General features: G+C 31.9%; 1 long non-coding RNA gene across 1 annotated transcript in view; it reads left to right on the top strand.

The window, feature by feature from the left end:
- Nucleotides 1–20644, top strand: part of LOC143064109 (uncharacterized) — a 39530-nt gene that overhangs the window by 16445 nt on the left and 2441 nt on the right. Inside the window, exon 2 of the long non-coding RNA XR_012975185.1 lies at nt 14003–14282. This is a non-coding gene — a long non-coding RNA (uncharacterized LOC143064109). The remainder of the gene's footprint in view (nt 1–14002; nt 14283–20644) is intronic.

The raw sequence follows: 20644 nt of genomic DNA on the forward strand, positions 1-20644 counted from the left end.
GAAAATAGAATAAGATCGTTTGAGTGGTCTAATTTATTTTTCATTTATGTCGTATTTGATTATGAATTAATATCTCATGAGTTTTCTACTTCACCAAATGGGAGTTTTACCAAGTTATTTATGCAGTGAAATTTTTTTTTGGTTATTTAAACTTTAATTTATCTATACTGTCTTCTTGTATACGTACCATGAAATCAATCAATTTCTTGCCTTGGCATTTCGTTGTCAAATATCCACAAACAGGACATGCCGATGCCGTTGGTATTGCAGTTGGTATTGCAGTTGTTATGAATATAAAGTTTTGTCTAACAACGAATGACTGAATTTTGTGGAAAATTCATTTTATTTGGAGTTTGGTGTTTGCTCGGTCATAATCTCCTTCAAAGACACATCAGGCAAATGCAAATGAATTTGAGTTATATAACTATTGTACATTAAATGCTTGACATACAACTAACCCTTTTGTTTTAGCTCATTCGCTGCACACAACTGACAAGCGACTCAAAAAGAAAATTGGTGTTATTTATATTTTCACAAAATTATGAGTTTGGTGTATTCCATGACTTTTTTCTATAATACTCGACAATTTATCGTTTTGAAGGGTCTAATATAGTCGAGTTTCTGGGGCAATGCAATTTGGACCGTTAATGTTATTGCAAAAAGTCGTTTAATTGGTTTTAATGCTTCGTTCAAATAGGAATTTTGAACGACATCCCAGAATTAGATTTTCTTTCCTACGTATATTTTACTTAATCATATATTCACGGAAACATACCATTTTGAGAAGAAAACATTCAAGATATCCGTGCATTAGTTTTTAAATTTAGATAATGTTAATAGAATAACGGACACTTCTTTACTTTGCGTCACGGAGTAGAACATTTTATTATCAGTTATTTTGCAAAAATACGTCATTCTTATAACAAAATATCAGTTAACTGCGTTCATCCTCAAGTTTCTACTTAAAGGGTGTTAGCTATTTTTGAAATAATTTTAATAAAATATAATATCCTAATATTATCAATTATCAATCGAGTAAACTTCATTTGGAAGGGATATGAGTATTCAGAATAATTAACATAATCATCTCTATTGATATTCGTTACAACGAAGTAGTTATATCATGTCTAGATGGGGTATTTGACAATAAAAGATGTTGTGAGAATAAACTACCTTTATAAAACCCGATAATTTTCCATCGGTATGATAAGGCAACTGCTCCCAAGATCATTTATGTTTGGCTAGGTCAAGGAATTTAACACACTCGAAGTGAATTAACAGATCTATAAAAGTCCAAGCAAATTGTTTGAACAGTATGTTTTGCAATAGAAATGTTTGGAAATTGCAAGCCTATAGTAGACGTGTTATCATTATTAAATATAAAAGAATATATATGTTAATTAAGAATTGTATATCCGAGTTTGAACAGCGAACTATTTAAATCACACGAATATCAAACGAGATGACGTCGTACGCATTCAACTTTTGTTAGAGCATGCCGTATGAAGTATTACTACGATGAGTGTCAAACTAGAGCATCGTTTATCAAACTCATTAGTCATCATATCTTAACGATTTGTGTATGTTATAAATTCTCATCAGTTTCTTCATTATAATGGGCATCAGCGAAGCTGAAAGAAATTCGAGAATCCGTTAATAAGTTCTGTGATATGGAAAAATATTTAAACTGTCATCTTTTTTATAAAATGTTGAAAAGATCCATTACATGTGTGATTAAAATAACAGCAACTACTTTCAGCATGTCAGTCTTTAATGAATGTAAAAGTAATATGTCATGTTAAATTACATGATGAATACTTCGGATTCTACATTTAAAAACATATATATCTGTCTTTTTGAAACAGAAGTCGTAACAAATGCGACAGATAAATGAAACTTAACCATAATTCATTATGATATTTTTTTATGAATACCCGTTGCTGTTTTTTTAACACTGTAGTATATTCTTAGATGGTTAGATATCTGTCCAATGGCAAATTGAATGCATATCCAGGACGAGCGCGATATTGTCATTAATTTTATATCTTACTAGAGCAACACACTGAGCCGGATCGTTTTACGGGAAAGTTCATAGGATAACAATCCGAAAGCAGACATGTCAACTCATCACATTATTCTGACTCCGAGCCATCCCATCGGTGTTCCTACTCCTGAACACCGCATTCTTAGCTGAGAACTACCTGATACCAATTTAGCAGTGTTTTTTTTCAAGTAGAGAATAAGTTTTTACGTATTCTAAAAGTAAAGAGTTTCGACAGGTCTTTGATCCATAATCCTGGCAAATAACATTTTGGCGCTATATATTAATATGTTTACGGACAGTATCGTCATCATCATGTTTACAGTTTTATTAATATCCTATACGTGAAAGTTTACAGACTGCAAGGTTGTTGTTCTGTTCAGAGCTTTTCATGTTCGAAAGGACAAAAATTTTGTCTTTGATTCTAAAAACGGTTTGCCTTTGGCGTGCATCGAGTAAATAACCTAATCGATGTATTTTAATTGTAGTCCTTAAAGATTGCAAAACAATCAGTTTGTTTACTAAAAAACTTCCTCCAGCCAAATCATTCCATCATAAAGGTCTGCATCATCGGGAAAATCTTTAACAATCTTGTAAAAAATAAATGACCAGAACAGACGATTGGATCACTATAGTGTCGATACTTCAAGTCTTTATCTTTTTGTTCTATTTTCACTTTCATATCTTATAGTTTTGATTTATTTTTCTCATAAATAGTACTGTTAGATTCTGACGAATGATTTACTATAATTGTAATGGGTCATTCCAGTTAATTTCTGACAGGTGAGGATGGATGGGGAGATTTTTTTTCATACCTATCAGAAAAAAATATCATGAAAAACTACCTATCAGATCTATAAATTAAGACCTATCAGATGTAGAGTTTCTGTTCATATTGGGTGGATGGGCTTTCATGGGAAAAACTGACCTTTTTTCAGAATTTTTACTGAAAGGATTGTACCCATCAGAATTTTAAATACAATACCATATAATGCATGATACGAAACTGTCTTCATTCCAAAGCACCCCTAAGATCTGAAATAGGTATTTTTTGTTACCCCTAAGATGTAATTATTTTTAATTATTTACTGCTGCAAGACCCTCAGAAATTTTTGCGTATAAGTGTACGTGTCAGATGAAAACACCCAAAATGTCACCCCTAAGATGTATAAATTTTACACCCCTCAGAAAGGACCATCCATCCCCCTTTAGCAGATATTAACTGGAATGGCCCAATAAGCATCTTTTATGTTTACGGTATATACTACTACTTTTATTTTACTACGAAGGTGTAAGGTCGTTGATTACATTTAAGGTAGATCAGGGGTTTTCGCAATTTTGGTTTGAAAAATACTAGAAAATAATCGGCTTAGACTTTTTCATGAATTTAGCAAATTTTTTCAGAGAAAATGCAATTTTGTAAGACTGTCCATTTAAAGAAAGTAAATTATGTATTTTATCTTATTATTACGACTGGTTTTTTTCTCAATATAATTTGTTTTCTTTAATTCAACTTTTTTCTTCAATATAACCATAGGTAGTGGCTCATCTTGTTTTCCTTTTATGGTTGATGTGTTTTCCTCGGTTTTATTTTGTAGCCCGGATTTTTTTTCGATCGATGTATGACTTTTGAACACTGATATACTACTGTTGCCTTTATTAAGTGTTCTGGTACAGTCTCGTCTTAGTTTATTTTGTAAACAGAATGTGGCACAATATTTTAAATTAATTAAAACTCCATTTTACATTCTCACCATTATATAAGTTTTGTTCGAAGTACGATATGTTGTCATTAGACTTATGGGTCGACACTGCCACCCAAGAACAGTCTGTTAGTTAGATGGTGCACCACCAGGGATGTCGTTGAAAGTCAATAAAGGTTTTTCCAAGCAGAGCCGCTGTGGAACATCTAATTTTAATGGACCTTGATATATCTACTACATTTTTACAACCTGTTCGTTGTAGGTCTACATGTGCTACAATAAATTCGGTCATAAAGGCGTTTGCTGAATTATTGTATTGAAAAACACAACAATGGCTCGTTGGCAACAGTTACACCATAGTTCAGGAGATAGGGTTAGCGTCCCGTAAACCGAGATTAACAGAATTTTGAATTATTATAACCTAGATGACCACATTTTGTACTATATTTTTATACTTTAGGTTTTCGATGCTTTTTACTTAGGTTTCAAGTTGTCTTTGTTTGATAGCCACTTGTGAGTATATGTTAACGAAACGTGCGTGTGGTGTATCAAATTGTAATTTGAGTATCTTTGGTGAGATTTTACAAACAGCTACTGGATCGATGCCACTGTTGTTAGCAATTTGTTAGTGTGGGTATCACCAGCCTTATATTTTGCACTTCTGTATGATATTATTCGAATCTTTTCCGTATTTGGCACAATATTTTGGTACCTTTTGGTTTTCAATGTTCTTCAACTGCGTATTTGATTTGGTTATCAAGTGTCTTTTTTTATTCTAGTGCCGATGTTTATCAATTTGTAGGCAAAACGACCGTATGTTATATCTGTCATATTATCAGCATAGTGTCTATGACAATGTTAAAGGTAAATAAAAAAATGTCTTGTTGGGAAGACTTTTCCTACTTGACAATTTTTGTCCATTGTTTACTTATGTAAGGAAGTCTGAGCCTTGACATCGTATGCCAACGTGTAAAAACCTTCAAAAATTTAACTACCCGTCAGACAAACTTATTACTTATAAACATTGGAATTATGTAGTTTGGTAGATATATTTGGTGATTTTTTGAAGACGAAACTAAATGTTAATCCTGATGTCTTTGGTATGTTTGTTTTACTTTATAGTATTCTACAGCAAGAAATTAAAAAAATCATCACATATGAACTGAAAAGCAGAAAATTGAAATTTCACAAATTGTGTGCAAAAAAGCTAGCATTTTCCTAATTGTCCATGTGGACACAACATGCCATTCAGAGATGTGCAGTATAGTACTAAAACAATCTTGTTCTGTTTAATAATAATCACGTGTCTTATTTGACAAATGTTTCTTTAAATCGATTAAAGGACAGTATATACATACGTTTGTTGTATGTCTTCACAAAATACAATGACCTTTCGTATCATGCGTTTTATAAAATTAATAATGTCAATAGGCTATCATTCTACTGTCAAGTATACTTTTGAATCCATTTATAACCAATAACTGAATTGTGGGCGATAATCTCTACAAATATAAGCACCCATACACATATTATAACTAGTTTTATGGACACTCATACATTGTTGTCTGACTAATCTAATAGATTCAATCTGTCGTTGTTTTTAAGATGAAATTTGACCCTTATATTTTTTAATATCTTGTTAATACAAATGGTTTTTTTTAATCTTAGTGTAATGATTTAGTCGATTATGTTTTGATAAATCTCTTATATATTTCAAAATCAGCAATTCCAATATATATTGGAAAACCAAACAGAAAAACTAAAACAAGGTAAACAAACGTATCATAGATACCAGGAATTAAATTTTATATTTGCATCAGACGCGCGTTTCGTCTACAGAAGACTCATCAGTTACACTCGAATCAAAAAAATGTTTAATGTCTAAATAAATTACCAAGTTGAAGAGCATTAAGGACCAACATTGTTTTTAACTATTCCTGAAGTAAAAAATATAAGAATTTATTTTTAGAGTTTTATAAACAGTTAATTTACAATTCAGACAATATCAATGATAATACATGTTGACAAAGACTGACTACTCAAAGGTACATGCATTTTTTAAGAATGATACATTTTTTGAACATCGATCGTCATTTTTAAATGATTTTTAAAATTTATGTATTGGTGACCCCTTCATATCATCAAAGAGATGCGATAATTAAAAAAGGGACATTCAAACTCATAAGTCGAAAATTAACTGACAATGTCATGTGTGATGGCAAAAGAAGAAAGACTAAAACACAAATAACTGTACAATAACATAGAAAACTAAAAACTGAGCAACACGAACCGACCTAATACCGCAATCTCATGTGCTCCATTTAAATATCTTTCATTCGTGAAGTATTATATTTCATGTTCTGTCGGTTCTTTTCTTTAGCTGTAACCACCAATATAATTGCTATTCAACTTTGTAGAAGAAGGCATTTTTTTTCTCAATAGTTTTCTTTCGTGCAGTTATTTTCACTATATACATAACAACTGTTTGATTTGGTATACACGGTAATATTTTAGTTTGACTTTGCCCAAACACTTATTTCACTTTAAGGACACAGCAGGGTGCTAACCGTTATGATTATTGAGTTGAGATTGTCACTGCAGTCGCTATTTCTCATAGATACTTACGCTTTTTTGCAAGAATGTAGCAGGAATAAATCATAATTTCCAGTTGTCGTTAACCCAAAACTTTTCGTGGTTTGGTGTCATTTCAAATCCAAACCCCTATGACGTTTCTCCTATTAGGAGATGTTTATCCTTAGTCGACGTACCTGAACCAAGTCACGCTGGGAAAAGACTAGTTAAAATTTGATTAACTTGTGTCTTATCCCTTTTAAATATTTAAGCAAATAAAATATATTAAGACTAAACTCGCTCTCGCTTCTTTTAAGGGTTTATGAGATTGCATATTTATTACCTTGATTTATGTCATCCTAATCAATTTATGAAACATGAACCGTGGTAAAGTACTGTTGCCTAAATCTGAAACGCACGTGGCTATTGTCGCAAATAAATGAAGGATTAAAAAGGGAATAATTGAGAAATTTAGTATCGTGTGTAGATAGTTAGGAATGGTACAGTACTGTGATTCCATTATTAATGAAAAGACCTTAAATTGTAACACATTTTTGCGTACAATATTAAACTTTGTCGATTGGTTGTATTATTTTCCTATTGCATAATTTCTGTCTGATTTAATTTTTGTTGCATACAAACATTTCTTGTCAATTTAGCTATGCGGGTAATTGTTTAAGTATTTTACTTCAAGAATTTCTATGCGTCTATAAATTCATTGGCATATGATTCCGCGATCTTTAAATAAATGTAACGTTTTGTGCCATAAATGTTCATATTGATTCAAATAAGAATATGTTAATGCAACATATATGTTTAGTACATTCTTATTACAGTCAGATATAAAGGTTGAAACGCATACACAGAATAAGTATACTTAAGCTTGTGAATAGTTCTAGATGATTTTACGCTGGTTTAAACAGAGGAATCTCAGTGGGGTTGTAACAATCACCTACATGGTCGACCTGATTAGAAGCAAATTAAAAATGTTTTTTTTTAAATGCAACCAATATCACATACGGATGAGAAGAAAATCTTACTAACTTTTAAACTATCAATCAATCGAACGATAATGTGTAATATATGCAATTACCTTTCATTCTCTTGTGTATGCATATACAGTTATATTAAGACATTTAAGAGGGGTAAAAACGACTGATTTAATGATAAATACTATGTTATATAATAAGTGAAAACAACAAAGTTACATAAGCATGTTACATTAATTTTTTTGTAAATACTTATCCCTTCAATTGTTTGTTGGAAGAAACATTGATGAAATTGCTTTAAATCCGTTTACACAATCAAATTCAACAAAAAGAAAGCATATTCAATGTTTTATTTGCTACAGATAGAATTGTCTAAATGAGAGCACAATATGTTGTCTTGGTCAATTTAGTGTTACATCTAAATAAGAAGTTTTATTTTGTACATGCTATGTTGTAGACAATTAATACAGTTTATTAAAAATAACGAGGTAAATGGACTGATTACTGAATATTTATATACCAAAAAAAGTAAAATCACAAAAATACTGAACTCAGAGGAAAATCAATTCGGAAAGTCCTTAATCACATGGCAAAATTAAATAACAAAACGCATCAAAAACGAATGGACAAGAACTGTCATATTCCTGACTTGGTACAGGCATTTTCAAATGTAGAAAACGGTGGATTGAACCTGGTTTTATAGCTAGCTAAACCTCTCACTTGTATGACAGTCGCATCAAATGAGTATCTCGATGGTTCCCATTTAGGAAACATTAAATACTTGGAGCACACTTTAATGTTTTTTGCTGCTCACAAGGAAGCTATTAAACCAATAGTTCCAAATGGTGAAGTTAAAATCACCCCTTCGAAAATTTAACGGACGCCATCACGCGTTGGTTGACCGTTATGAAATAACCGTTTCACAAATGATATCGAATATGTTCCTTACGTCGTAATTACAATCCCCTTCCCTTTCATGAATGTTACCTACCGAATTAGACTGATTACCGGATTTGTTATAACATAAGCAACACGACGGGTGCCACATGTTGAGCAGGATCTGCTTACCCTTCTGGAGCACCTGAGATCACCCCTAGTTTTTGGTGGGGTTCGTTTTGTTTTTCTTTAGTTTTCTATGTTGTGTCATGTGTTCTATTGTTTGTCTGGTTTTTTTTTCATTTTTTCTAGTCGTTGTCAGTTTATTTTCGATTTATGAGTTTGACTGTCCCTCTGGTATCTTTCGTCCCTCTTTTAAATCGTTTGGTTTTTATTGATGATGGTGTTTAGTTTCTCAACCTCTAGGTTGTCTTCATAGAATTTCGTTAAATGCTGCTGCCAAAACAATTTATTCCTTTTAAGGCTACAATAGTCTGTTATTTCTTCGACTAATGGCATTTGATACTTCTTTTGCTTCTTCAATTGTTCGTAGAAGTTGTAACCTAACCTATTAAGTGCTCTAAAAGACCTAGAGTAATGGGAATTATAAAAGGTTTATGGGAATTTTAAAATTGTATACGTTTTACCTGTAACATTTTCACAAATGGCAATGCCCTTCAATGTTACGACTGAACTTTGATAATACAGAAAGGAGTATGATAAGTAATATATCAGTGTGCTTAAGTTCACTTCAACCCCATTTTATTAATATTTCAACACATATAAGTTTTATAAGTAGCACTAATAAAAACAGGAATTTCAAAGGCCGCTTCCGGATAAAAAAAAGCTTTAAAAAATAGTTACTATTAGTATTCTGTAGTAGCGTTTTATGATTTTACATAAGTCATATGAAATTTCAAATTGAGAAAAAAATATATTATATACTTCTCGGCTTAGTTTATGAAACAAGTGTTCGTGAACTTTCTAGAATCGAAAATTCTTTATTTTATCAAACTCTACCTAAATAAACTGCAATTGAATGATTGTTTTTTCGTACACAAATTCGCCGATAATTTCTCATACGCAGTGACCTTTACTACGAGACTTCTAATTAGAACTTCGACCACAACACATTACAAGTGCGAGGAAAAGCCGGGATGAAAGACGGTTAACAAACATGAACCAAATGATGAATAGTAAAACTGAATCGTAAAGACAAATTTAACACAAAAAATTCCGTAACAACTGTCAATAAAAAGTTTAATCAATAAATGTGACAGTAAGGGTGGGTGAAGGGGGAGGGAAGTAGCACGACTCTATCAGATCACTATTAAATTTCTTATGTTCGCCAGGTGCTTTTTTAGATTGTTTAACAATTTTACGATCCGATAAACTCGAAAATTAATTAGCTTGCGATCAACAATCACTGAAAGAAATTCGTTTCAAATGACTTTAATAAATGAACCCTCGAATCAAGAACCTGCAAAAGCATAGAGGAAGTTATACAACTTTAATCGTAACATTAATACAACAGGAAAACATTATGTGACATTTTTAAATTTGGTTTAAATTTGTTTTATTAATTAAGAATTTTCCAACACGGCTTTGTATTTCCTTCATCTATTTAGATGATGATGGATGGCTACTTGTAAATTTAAATGCATATGTAGGACGAGAACATGTTTTAAATACAATTGTAATTTGAACCCTGCTCTGTATTAGACCATCCCGCTGAGTATAATTTATAACGTGCTATTTCTGAAGATAACAGCCCGTAGACACCCTACTCGGACATATATTCCGACTATAAGGAGCCAAGTCTTTTTTTCTTACTCCTGAATGTTGAGTAGTTGGCGGCGAAATAAGTCGTTGGATCGACCACAATGACCTACCTCAGCTGGGCGACCACGGGACCACCGAGATGGTTTAAAACATTTAGAACTCATTGAACTGAATCTGAATATTGAAAATGATCTATCATGTAGCTCTTTTAGCAAAAGACAATCAATTACAAAATAGTGAAATCCTGTCTTTAATGTTCATCTATAAATATAACGGAAAGATAGATTCTTAATGATGCATCTTGTTTATTAGCACAATTGAATGTAATGCTAGCGAATATTATTATATAATTGACACTCCATTGTCATAAATCTGTAAGTTTTACTAATCATTTTGAAACAGACGCTGCGTTTAAGTTATCATATAACAGATATTAAATAATTGGATTATTTGTCAACATGCAATAGTTTTCTCTCTATAGCAAATGTTAAGCCTCGGTCACACCTTACCGGATAGCTCGAACGGACGCCTAACGGATAACTTTTTTTCAATCCGTTCATGTCCGTTAGACGTCCGTTCTTATTCGTTAGAAGTCCGTCCATATCCGTTGCATGTCCGTTAAGCGTACGTTTTATCCGTCGACGTCCGTTCTGTCCGGTGGAAAATTTTGAGCATGTTCAAAACTTTGAACGGACGTCCAACGGATAAAATGTCCGTTGAACGTCCGTTAGGCGTCCGTTTTGTACGATACTCGTCCGTTTCGTTTCCGTTTTGTATCCGTTACGTGTCCGTTATACATCCGTTGGAGGTCTGGAAGATAAATTCACCAATGGACTTCTACCGGACGTTTAACGGATAAAACGGATGTTGAACGGATGAGAAACGGACTTCTACCGGACGTATAACGGATAAAACGGATGATGAACGGATCTGAAACGGATAAATGCCAATTGAAAATTTTGCGTCAGAAATGCCAATTATTGGTATGTCAGATTTCTTAAGGTTCATGAATTCTTATTATTCATAATCGATCTTAGAGTATAGGCACGTCATAACAATCAAACAGTTCTGATTCAGGGCAGACACTGCCCTTTGGCGGAATTTTGAAGAACAAACCAAAACCAGTAACACAGAAACAGTTTGGATATTTATGCGATTTACATGTTTTATTATTGTCGCATTTGATTTTTCCGTATATCTTGTTCATCCGTTTTATCCGGTACGCTTCCGTTAGATGTCCGTTTTATGCGGTACTCGTCCGTTGGATGTACGTTCGACATCCGTTCTGTCCGGTACGTGTCCGTTTCTCGTACGTTGCGTATCCGGTGTGTGTCCGTTATGCATCTGTTACACGTCCGTTTTATTCGGTCAGTACATCAACGGACTCCCAACGGATAACACTTTTTTCAACGGACAACTTTTATTTTCATCCGTTAGGCGTCCGTTCGTGCTATCCGGTATGGTGTGACCAAGGCTTTACATTGATTTATGTGTTTAATATCTAAGAATATAAAAATAAGGAGATGTAGTATGATTAACAATAAGACAATGATCCACCAAATTTCAAATGGAGTGGATTTTAGTAATAATAGGCAACCATAGGGCCTTCAGCAATGAGAAAAAACCCATACCGCATAGTCGGCTTTAAAAGGCCCCTACATGAAAATATCAAACAATTTAATAGGGAATTTACTAACGGCCTAATTTATAACAAAGCAATTTACGAAAATCCTAAATGACGGACATGGACCAAGGAAAACCACTTAGCTACAGAACATCAGGATAAAGTTCAACTAATATGAAAAAAATGATAAGGATATTGTTTTGTACTTTAATGGAGTGTTTTATTTTGAGGTTCCGGAAGTAAATGTAATTACGTCTCATGAACTAAATTATTTATCAATCTATTTTCAAGCACATGGTAACGACCGTCTGCCGTTCAAATTTTTAATCCTGATATCTATGAGGAGTTTATTGTAAATAAATTCAAACAAATAATCTGTTTTCGAAAATCAATAGCCTGGATTTATAGATCTAAATTCCTCATGTTACTAGTTCCAACCTTAATTCCTCTATTTTATCACGGGAAATATCTATAATGCTAAATGAAATGTTTAAATGGAACCTTAGTCACATATCTAAATATATAGTCAGATTTTCATTAAAATAAACTTTTAAATGTATAAGTTTTACGTGTTTATGTGATATGGTATTCCCCGAACGCAAATGCGTTAGAATTAAATATTTTAAGTATGAAGCTATTTGAATGTTTTCGTCTGTGGTTAATAACGAACATATTTTACGGAAACTATAATTTAGACTTCATTTGTCGTTTTAAAGATTGTGAACCAATAGCAGAAATTTTTTTATTATAGTAGCCGTTGACATATAAGATTTATTATTTTGGATTTCATGATCCCGCGACAAAAAGGCGACAGGTGCAGTAATTATCTATGTCAGTCCGTCGTCTATATAAAGATTTTATATGGTTTGGCTGTTGAGCTTCCATTGCAATCTAAAAGTAAAGCCCTTTTGTTGTGCCAATCAATTGTATATATATTAAAGGTAAGCAGGTGGACAGGATATAGATTTCCGTCATTTGTTTTGGACAAAATGTCACATATTACAGTATGTGATATGTAAGTATCTTATCAACTTCAGAGAGTGCACGGTCGGAACTGTATATTTTGTTGTACAGTTCTGCATTTAGATCAAAAATATGCATTGAGTTGAAATGTTTGGTTTTATCTAATATTGCACGAAATTCTTGTTTTGCTAAAATTTGAAACTTAGAAAAATTTATGAAAATTTATTGCTCTATTATAATTTTGAAAATACTTTGAACGACAAAACTATTTTATATATCTACCTGTGTAGCATTTACATTCTGACGTCAAACACGCGATTTTACACCAGAGTTAATGTGAACCTAGCCATTCAGTCGCAGGACTGCAAATATTTCATCATTTATGGGTATTTAGAATACAAAAATAAGTACGCAATGAATGGAGTTGGTAATTAAATTTGATTTATGCTTTTTGTGATTCTTTTTTAAATTTATTGTTTTTTGTTCAGATTGAGATTGTGACACGATGATAAATGCTTTACCCCTATTTTGACAATTTTACATATAATGTTTTTTGTCCACGCATCGTTGTAAATATAATGGAATTTGATACACTGTCATACAAGTGAGAGGTTTGGCGCTTTAAAACCAGGTTCAGTCCACCATTTTCTACATTTGAAAATGCCTGTCCCAAGTCAGGAATATGACAGTTGCTGTCCATTCGTTTGGTTTGTTTGATCATTTGATTTTGTCATTTGAAAAGGTGCTTTCCGTTTTGAATTTCCCTCGGAGTTCAGTATATTTGTAATTTTACTTTTCCTAATTTAGAGATAAACTCCTATTACAGTTTACAAAATAGATTCTTTATATATAGAACGTAGAACAGTGGTACATGAAAAACTAAAGATGAAAAGCATTCAATACAATAAAATAAGTTTATAATTTTCTGTTTATTGATGTTTAGTTTATCATGTACAACATACCCATGTTAAACAATTAATATAAAAGATTAGAAAACAAAATTTTCATCTAATGTAAATCACTTTGGGTCGAATTATATTCGTGTTTTAAGAGTTTCCAGAAAATACTTATTAAGGTATAAATTTTGTTTTGCCATTTTTAGAGATTTTTTTTTTATCCAAATTGCTAAATCATATAAACAGCGAAAAAAACAGATGCAAGAGATGTAAATTAAGTCACAAAAATCCTTGTAATATATGAAAATTTTCAGATATCACTACCATATTGATAATTCATACATTTCTGTTGTTTCTTTCTTTTAAAGATGATTTGGTTGAGTGAGCAAGGTAAAAATTATATATTTATCAGTAATAAAAATTTAATAAAATAATTATTAATTCATTTTAATAAAGACAACATCTGTCTTGCGTCTTCAGATTTCTTTGATTATTAAATGGAACGAAAAGAAAAAGGGTATAAAAGTTAAATTTGATGTTTTATTCTTTTTTTTCAGATACTCTTTAAACAATGAATACAGTAAAGAACGTTGGAATTGTAACAGTCTTCTTAGCATTATTAGTTCATATAAGTCAAGGCAGAAATATACAGCTAGACTGTCTAGAATTATGTGCTGAAGGGATAAATCCATTGAAATATAACATGGACTGTGACTGTTTTAATTCTAGCCCATTCCAATTCGTTAAACGCACAGTTAAACTTCCATTCAGATATGGTAAACGAAGTTTTATGGGATATCCTTCAGGATTACAGCAATATTTCAGAAACGGATACGGGTATGTTCATAGTTTGTAATAATACCATATTATGATATAGACTTATCATGCTTGCAGGTCGCACTTTTATCTACGGGATATTGTTTCATTTTATATTCTTGGAAAATATATGTTTAGACCGAGTAAAAAAAAAAACCATTAAAAAACAAATTACTGTGAACTTTCAATTTCTATACAACAACTATCCAGTAGCGACTGCTTTTAGATAATATTTTTGATACAATATTCCAGAGCTTGGGCTTCCTATCGCGATATCTTTGATATATAATTGTTGTTTATCAGGACGTTGCTTAACCAATATTTCCAAGTGTCATCATTTCAAAATACGGATACGGTATCACGTAGTAGGTTGAAATTTATGAAATATCTGTTTCACAGATGACGACGGATGTTCTACAATTGTCGTATCAACCTTAATCCAGTCTTTTTTTTTAAATAAATGCGTAATCACTGAATGAAACTTATCACCGAATTGGACATTACTATCATGACTGCTTTGCGAAGGGTATCACATTTAAGGGTACGATCTACTTAAATTCAGGAGCACACGTAATTGCCACCAGTTGTTATCCTATAGTTTTCGAATCTTTGTTTATAGAACGATGCTTGTCTTTTGTCATTTTTTCTTTTTTTTTTAATTACCATGACGTTGATATTTCAGTCTGGATATCTCATTACAGGGCATATCATCAAAAATGAGTGCTTGTCAAACTGCTATATATTCATTGAAATATTTTCTACATAGTGTGTGGTTCAAAGGTTGTAGAATTTTTCATATTTTTGTCAAATGGTCAAAGTTAATGTTTTGCTAAAATATTATAAAAACTTAACGAACCAAACTAATTTTTGTCAAGGTGTTTGATACCATATGAGTCCCTTCAGATACTTTTTTCTAATCGAAATTAATGGCGCCCGAACATTCGACTTCATCAATAACTGATACATTAGCAGCATACATTGAAAATAATAACGAAAGACATAAAGATGAAATATAAACACAAAGCATGATACGTGCCAGTTTTAATTCAATTAGTAATATACTTTACACGCTGGAGTTTCACCACGCGTTAGCACAAATACATAAACGGTTGACATGGTTATTTGTTGCAAGGTAATACTCAGATATTCCATTCTCTATTTAATATGTTATCTAATTCATCAAACTGAATGTGAATTGAAAGTATTAAAATATGACTTTATGTATACACAAACGTACAAGTCATTACAACAAACATAAATACGTGGAGCAAGATGTATGTTTTTGTGTTGATGGTGTGTGAAAAGGGTACGAGGGCGAAATGTAGAACTTTTAAATTGTCGATGTCGATTTTGATTGGCCTGCAAGAGTGAACTACAATTATCCCATGGAACCAAACAAAATTCCCATGGGATTTAACTAATTTTGCTCTGTTCCATGGGATTATGTAAATCCCATGTTTGTCTTATTCAAATTTCAAAACATATTCAACAATAATAGCAAAAAAGCTATAGATTTATTGAATCCCATTTAATTCGGCAGTGTAGCTCTAAGGACAGCCGTTTGCGGATTTGCAAATGAGTGTTTTGCAAATTAAAAATGTCCAGTGTTCGGCTGACATTGCAAAAATGTCTCCCGGAGAGTCATTGGATTGAGTAAAATGTTCCCCTCGTATTTAATGCTACTAATTAATATTTGGCATTTTAATGTCAATAAAGGCAACAGTAGCATACCGTGTTCGAAATTCATAAATCGATTGAGAAAAAAACAAATCCGGGTTACAAACTAAAACTGAGGGAAACATATCAAATATAAGAGCAGAGATACGACACAACAGTAACATAACATTGAAATGTAACAAACACAGAAACGAACCACGATATAACATATTTGTATGGCCATTTTCCTGACTTAAAGTATTATAATATATATAAATTGAACGAATTACAATCTCTATGTTTTCATTTAATCATATACGTAAAATAAGAGATGCTGAAGACACTGCATAGTACAGGGATATTCAAACTCTTACGCATTTGTAAGTTTAGGACAACGTGATGGCAAAAAAAAAACATAAAAGAAAACACCAAGAAGTCAAACTACAGTATACAATAAACAACATAGAAAACTAAAGGTCGACAACACGATCTCAACCAAAAAAGGCGGTCTCATGTGTCTGAATAGCTAAGCAGATCATGCTCCACACATGTCAATTAAAATATATTAATATGTGTGTATGTCATCTTGCCCTATAATTTTAAATATTACGTTAAATGTTTTTACTGATTGGTGACAGTTTCGTCTAACTTCATGATGAAGAAAACAACCTTTTTGATACCACAAAAGTCATGTTTACGATGTTTTATTTGCTAGTGGTAATAACTTTGATGCAAAATACAAGTTACATTATCGTAAATAATGGGCGACCCCTTAACTTCCGGTAAAACAATAATTCTGTTGATAGATTATCATCATTGAGGCATCATAGTAGGTCATTTTGATGTCATATTATCTATTGTTTCCGTTGTATCACGTGTTTAAGTGATATTCCGGATATTAATTGTAGAATGGGATACCCGCCATTAACAAATTTTGCTTTTAAATTATTGATATTTCTGTCAATATTTGACATTTATCATATCCTTTAAATCACTTAGTAAATGAGTGATAATATATCTATCATCAAATATACCATAAGATGGTTTTTCTTCACTCTAAAAAAAATACATATGACTTATAGGAAAATTACTGATTGCGTCAAAGGAAAATTCAAAACACAAAAGACAAAAGACAAACGACAAAAAGACAACAGGCAAAGACTAATCAAGAACAGTTAGTTGTCTGTGCCATACATTAAACTCCTAATTGTCCCCAAAAAACTGTTCGAATCATTTAACATCAACTACCAAGGACAGATCTTTCATCACTACTAAATTATTTAAAGGACACATACATTAAGATATACAGCTTATTACGTTTTTTCTGACTTGTGTGAGTTTAGTAAATGTACTATTCATCGAGTTTAAGTCGTTTCTTCAGTGCCAACCCTTATTGTCGTTTAAATGACATTCGTATATATATATAATTGAAAGGTATAAGGTGGATACCTGTCTCAATTGCCGCATATCTTTATATGACAAACATGGTTCTATTGATTGATTGTTGGTTGCTTAACTTCGAGTGGCAAATATTTCCCGCATATTTAGAACTTGCACGAATTAGATATAAAAACAATAAGTATGTCCTCCTATTACTATATGTCGACCGATATGACGGTCGGTGGAAATGAAAATGCCACTGCAAAATGAGAGTCTATTGGATGGGGACATATATTTTGTCTACAACAAGGCCACATACGAACCCCTTAACTGAGAGTTCTTGCAAAGAATTTTAACGTGTAGTTGGCGTGGAAACTTTCTACAATAAGTATTATAGTTAACGTTCCCATTGCTGCTAACAGTATATCCCTCAAAACTAAGCGGACACCACACTTTGTCATGGTTTTAACTGCGATCGGTCGATTTTTTTAAAAAATGTAACCATGTTTTAATTCAGCCTAAAGGCGGGGCATGTTTCGATAACGACCATATACACTTCTATGAATAAAACAACACCCGTTTCTTTTTAGTAAGGTGAAAGTGTTGCCAATTGGTCTGCTTGAATTATTTTCAACATCGGAGTAATGTCAGTTCCATATGAACAGAAAAGGATTTACAGGCATACTTATAAAATGTATGCGGTAACTGTAATTTGTTTTGTGAAATTCAAAAACTCTTTAACGGTTTGACCGATAAGATAAAATAAGTGTGTGTGTTAAATCACACGAATATGGGTCAATAAAGGCAACAGTAGTATACCAGTGGTCACTGGTCATAAATCAATTCAGAGAAAACAAATTCAGGTTGCAAGTAAAACAGCGGGAAACACAGAACTATTAGAGGATAAAATCGAACAACGGGAACACAGAAATGAAACAAAAAATACGCTAACTAATCCAAAATACGAACTATATATCTTAACAACCGTCATAATCCTTAATTGGTACAGGACATTTTTAGAAAAAATGGTTTAAATGCTAGTCAAACCTCCCACTTGAAGACAATGTTAAACAATATCAAGGACTAAGCTTACACACAAAAGTAAGCCAAGGATACTAAGATGTAGCCTAATGAATAAAAGAAATGTAGCGTATTCGAAAACAAATGAGACAGTTAACTAGACGATACAAAAAGACATACAATGTATCAACACTTTAAATTGAATCTTCATTTTGTCCTTTTTAAACTGATATACAAAGGATCACTGTATGTCACTCAATATTTATTTTTGTTGTTGCTTCAATCGTTTCATTTAGATACGCTGAGGTGCTTAAATGTGTAGGTCTTTGTTTAACTTTAAAACGGATTATGAAAGGACGAAATAAAGCGAACAAAAGAAAAATCACAAAAATACTGAACTCCGAGGAAAATTCAAAACGGAAAGTCCCTAATCAAATGGCAAAATCAAACGATAGAACACATCAAACGAATGGCCAACAATTTTCCTATTTCTGACTTGTTACAGGCATTTTAAAATGTAGAAAATGGTTGATTGAACCAGGTATTATAGTGCTAAAATCTCTCACTTGAATTTCAGAATGAAAAAAGGTAAACATGTATTTTACTCTAGATTTTTTTTAAAAGTTACGAATCTATAAAATAGCGAATTGATATTTTTATGTACAATTTAACGAAACAAACATATGGAATACCACAATACGTAATGATATTTTTTAGTTTTAAACCAGTTGCAGCTCATGAAAAAAGTCTCTAAATTTTCTAAATTTAGTAATATAGATATATGATTAGCACACGGTGTAAAATCGATGTTTACTTAAATGAAAAGAACGATAAGTCCGTGATTCTTCTTTTTTATCAGTTAATTGGATTCAAGATGTTATTAAAAGCCTGTAAATTGTTTTTAATAAGTCTTCTTAAAATAGCAATATAGCAATTGAATATTACATGCAAATATATTGCTCGAGTGATTCGGTCTATAACCATTAATTACACTTTGTACGTCAGCATTTTATCAAAGCTTTGTTTACATATTTACTCGGTTATTAATTGTTTAACCTTTTTAAAATCTCGAAATACCATATCCATATGTAATTGTTTTGAACTGAGTTAAATATAAGGTCAAAGTTTTCTTTTATTGTTGAAAAACGCAAAAGTTTATATCTAAATGTTGTACTTTCATGTTATAGAGTAGGTTTTATAGTCGGTAAAAGTATCTTCATAGAGATTTATATTAGTTTTTTTCACTTTATTTTTGTCCGCTTAGTGAGCACTGAATGGTTATAGCAAAGTCCTTAAAATCAATTTAGAACCCGCTATCTAGACAACTTTTGTATTTTATATTTAATGACAATTCGAAATTACAATCAGAAGGAAAAATGTGGATAGTAAAATATATTTATTGTCAATTATTGCTTGTTTGCACCAAACGGTAATTGTCTTCATTTCAAATAATTGTTCACGTGTGGAAATAAATATATCAAATCAAATGGGCGTTTAATGGCACAATCAGTACTTTACTAATTAGAAAAGCTAATAAAGACATATTGTGAGAGGGCTGTCAGAAAACAAGGTATCCATCTCTGTGTTAAACTTGCAAAATGAATAGGTCACGGAGGAGCGTAGCGAAAAGCAAATGTTAACATTTGGAAAGATGATGCAAAAATATGAGTGGTGAAGAAAAAAAAGCTAGAATATCACTGTATAACATATTACATGTATCAAGTCGCACACTTCTGCAGGAACAAGAAACTTTTTTTTTTTTTGGATAAAAAAGAAAGATCTTGATAATTTTCAATACTAAAGATTCAACTTATTATGAATCTTAAACTATACATTCAAAGAAACTAAACAGATCTTTGTTTATATACAACTATCAAAGTGAAATTGTACTGAAATAAGTAGCAAAAGACTCGGGCAAAGCATGACAAATTTGTTTGTTCGGTTGTTTCTATATAAGTGGTTTATTTATTGAGTGTACCTGGCGAGTGGTGTATATTTATGTAATGCAAGTAATAAGACTATAATAAAATATCGAATCTGAATCTTCAATGACGTCAGCACTGAAATTAGTATTAATCGTTCTTGAATTGTGAAGTAAACGTTTGAAATGATATATCCCTATACTAATCTCTAAATAAACCTTCACCCTATATGTAAACTCTCCGGAACTTCAGGAATGAAATTGGTATAAATTGTTCTTTATTTGTGAATTAACGTTTGAAATGATATATCCCTATAGTAATATCTAAACCTTCACCTAAGTAAACTCTCGGGAGCTTTAGGACTGAAATTGGTTTATGATTTGTCCAGTTTGAGTTTGGAATGAT

The sequence above is a fragment of the Mytilus galloprovincialis genome, chromosome 2 (genome assembly GCF_965363235.1).
Source record: "Mytilus galloprovincialis chromosome 2, xbMytGall1.hap1.1, whole genome shotgun sequence".
In the NCBI taxonomy this organism is placed as follows: Eukaryota; Metazoa; Mollusca; class Bivalvia; order Mytilida; family Mytilidae; genus Mytilus; species Mytilus galloprovincialis.